This window comes from Palaemon carinicauda, chromosome 3, assembly GCF_036898095.1.
Source record: "Palaemon carinicauda isolate YSFRI2023 chromosome 3, ASM3689809v2, whole genome shotgun sequence".
Classification (NCBI taxonomy): domain Eukaryota; kingdom Metazoa; phylum Arthropoda; class Malacostraca; order Decapoda; family Palaemonidae; genus Palaemon; species Palaemon carinicauda.
The window spans coordinates 110619736-110624090 of NC_090727.1; positions in this window are offsets into that span (position 1 = coordinate 110619736).

Here is a 4355-nt window from a genome sequence, read left to right on the forward strand (position 1 = left end):
CATGGGTGCTGATGACTCTGCAGATAGACCTATAGGCTCCCCCAAACCCCCCAGCCTTAGCTCACAATCATGATGAGATTGCAGCTACTGAAGAAACTAACGAGTTTGAGCGGGACTCGAACCAGGGAATGATTTACTTAGAATAGAAAATATATCTGACACTATTATGCCGTTGTTGTTTTAAGAGTTCCGTCTGATTTATTGAAGTTTCCATTAAAACCATTTCAACTCTGGAATGGTTGTTCCAGTAGATTAATCTTTTGGAAATAGAGATTTTGTTAAAGTAACAGTCTGTGGAGAGTGATTATCCGTTGTTCTTACATATTTCATCGGAATCAGAATACATTTGGGAGAAAGCTCTCATCTCTTAATTGGGAATATTATGATTAAGTCTTAGAATTGGAAAGAAATAGAAGTAACTTGATATAAATGCTTAATATATTTAAGTGAATATATTTATATGGGTTTGCAAACCACTACTGTTTTGTCGAAAATAAATCGATTCTTATTATCGTATTGCATCTTCACTTCATCTGTGATAACCTATTATACTAAAAACTTCTGATTCTAGCAGGATTTTCTTGAATGGGAAGCATTTTCTCCATGTGTAGCAACAATAATAATATCAATTGTAATATTTATTCACGTTAAAAAAAGTTGGAATCCAAAACGCCATTAGAAATATCCTCAATAATTTTATGCACTGATGGTTTCTAGAATGGGAAGCTAATTTCTCCTTGTGTAGCAACAATGATAATATTAATTATGATAAATATTCACGTTAAGAAAACTGTGGAATCAAACGGGGTTGGAGATAACCTCAATTTTATGTACAGATTGTAATTTAAATCTGTTAATTTTCAAGGGTTGTTTCGAACGGATTCGGCCAGCCGAAAATCATTGCTGGAAGTACCGCTGAAAACATCGTATTAATTGCCTCTGGTCCGGTGTGTCGGCAATGATCCGGATTATGCCAATAGTTCGGAGAATCGCTTTCAAATGGCCATTTCGACACCATTAAGCTGAACGCCGACATTTTTCCAATGGAGAGTCAACACAAATTTCAGTGCGGCGTAACTTTGTGTCTGTCGCGAATGGGGATTTCAAACTGGCAGTGGACGATTTTATGGTGAATAAGCTGATATAAGTTTCTCTACGGTTTATATGTGAAAGATCTGTCCTAATGTTGTTACTGTTCATAAAATATTTTATCGCTTCCCTCGTAGTTTATTTATTTCCTTATTTTTTTTTCTCGAGGGGCTATTTTTCCATGTTGGAGCCTTTAGGATTATAGCATCTTGCTTTTCAAACTAGGTTTGTAGCTTAGTTACTGATAATAATAATAATAATAATAAGAATAATAATAATAATAATAATAATAATAATAATAATAATTCTGTGGAGGTTCGAATGCAGTAAAATACGCAAGAAATTTTAATTTTTGACACGGCATTTCATCAATGAAATTAAAGGGAAAATCCCTTTTGAGACTAGATGCATCAAGAGGGTAAAACAAGCAATGGTTATCTATGAAAATTAATTATGAGACGCTGGATTTACGGTTGAATTAATCCAGCATTGAGCATAGGGATGTACACCAACTCTCTTTTCCTAATATAATTTCATATTGAATTCCATTGTAAATCTATGGTCTAGTAATGAGAATGGAACATGAAGATTTTGTATCATTACGAAAATAATAATATTTCATCCATTAAGGCCGCGATTGTAGCTTGCTTGCTTGCTTGCTTGCTTGCTTTTTTTTTTTTTTTGCTAAAAACTTTTTTCCTTACACCTATTCGGGCCGACGTGACGCCAGTCATCGTTTACAGCTGTTTAGCAATAGGACCTAGAAAACGGTAACCGAGGGTGCCACCACTCCCTCTCAAGTCTTACTTTGGCTGTTTGCACCTTATGTAAGATGGGTGTTATATATGTATGTATATATATGTGTATGTATATATATATATATATATATATATATATATATATATATATATATATTAAAGAATGTTTAACCTCTTGCTTGAACTTGAAATAATCTCTCTCTCTCTCTCTCTCTCTCTCTCTCTCTCTCTCTCTCTCTCTCTCTCTCTCTCAGAACTGGCAAATTGAACTTGATTATGAATTTAATTAAACGAAAGGCTATCTATATATAACAACAATAAATGCAGCCGTTTCTAGTCCACAGCAGGAAAACGGCCTCAGACATGTCCTTATGCCTGGGGGTGTGGCCATTTTCACCACCACGCTGGCCACTGCAAATTGGTGATGGTAGGAGACTGGTCTGATCGCTCACAGCAGGGTGGCCCAACCTTTTCCATGCCAAGGGCCACATTACATGAAATGCTTGATGGCACGGGCCACATAAGTAAATTAATATTAGAATTATAATTCCTGGTGCAGTAACTGAAGGGGAGTACCTTCCCCAAGGGGAGAGATTGGTTTCCGTATATCCAAACGATCTTTAACCAGGTATGTAGATGCACTTGTAGAGTTTACACACCGTGTCAAAAGGTTTTCCCCTATACTTACTCTTATATGAATAATTTTGTTCCGAAACAAGAACAAAAATCAACAAAAATAAGGTAATGATGAAAAAATAAATTCTTATAAAGCTCGGTTGATATTGACCTTCAAATAACAAGCAAAGTACATATGATATACAAAAAGATGAAAAAAGATATTAGCAACTCAAATAGTAGTATTTATTATTATTTTCAAATCATATTTAAAAAAAAAAAACAATAGAAACGCTTTAACTTCAAAACACTGTGAAATCAAAGTAAACCTACAAACACACACACACACGCACTATATATATATATATATATATATATTATATATATATATATATATATATATATATATATATATATATATATATATATATACACATATATATATCACCGAGTTATTTCAATTCAGTTATAACCTTTTAATCATAGACATTATTCATTGTCAAATGACCAGGTAAAAATATGAAGTCAGGTAGTTGTGTTTTCACACAGGCTACCATAGGATCTTTTAACACAGGGTGTCTGGACTTCAATTTCTCAATGTATCTAAATCTTGTCTCAAACTGACAATACATTCCTTCAAGTTTTCCAAAAAAAAAAAAAAGAAGAAGAAGAAGAGAAGTAGGTTCCATTATTTTTTGTATAATTCACGATAAGCAGGAAAGTGTGTTGAAGCACTCACTGAAAAGTTGCACATTTTCCACGGAGAAAATGAACATGTCCTACTAGGTGGGAAACAATTTATAATTTTTCATGTAGGTCCATGTTTAGTATGTTCAGGTGGGCAGTCACGTCTGTAAGAATGGAAGAGTGGCAAGGAAAGTCTTTATTGTGTAGCTGAATTTGGCACTATTCTGAATTAGTAATATGTTGATATTGTAGAAATGGGCGAATATCTTCCCTTAAAGAAAAATAAACGGAGTGTTTTTCAGCACTCGGCCCGCTAACACTTAAATATAGCGACAGATTCCTGTACTCTGTGTTTAGTTTGCCTAGGAATGATATGAATTTTTTAGGCCTAAAGAACATTTCACAATACTGATATCAGTTGTCATGAAATCACTCATCTGCAAAATTCTGCTTCTTGGTGAATAATGCACTGCGGTGTGATGTAATGCACTCAGTCTTTTCTTTAAAAGACCAACCAACCCATATTAATGCCATTCATAGCTTTTGACCTATCAGTTGCAATGCAGGAACACCTTTTAAACCCTCCATATTCATTGGCCAAGGATTTGAGGGAAACGTATCATATATACTGTGTGTGTATATATATATATATATATATATATATATATATAAGAAAATCTGCTATCATCATTCAATGACTGCATCATGACATGTTCTTGATGTAACACAAAATTTTATTCAATGGTGGGGGCAAATATGAGTAAGTGGCTTGTATCGCTTACATCAATGCAATCATCTAAATCATGTGATAATTACTTTCAATGTTTCATTACATTTTCAAGTTTCATGAAAACGGGCTGTTCAAGTTCAGTCATTCTTCTTGCAACTGTTTGCTGAGACAATAATGACACACCTCCAAATTTCTTTGCCGGATACTTTTTCTTCAGCAAACTCTTGTGCTATGTTAATGCGCGCTGCTTTATTAAGTGTCCATGCCTAAATGATTATTATATTTCTTACAAGCACCAGAGCAACTTCATGTGCAGCAGAAAGACTAGCTATTTGTGGTTTTCAGGAGTTATGAACCCCATGTTTTAGTAGTAGGTGTGTTGTGCCCTTCAGGATGTTAAATATATCACTTCGTGATTTTCCCACAAGTTGAGCATACTTTTCTTTGTGCAATGTCTCACAATGCCTTCGAACGAT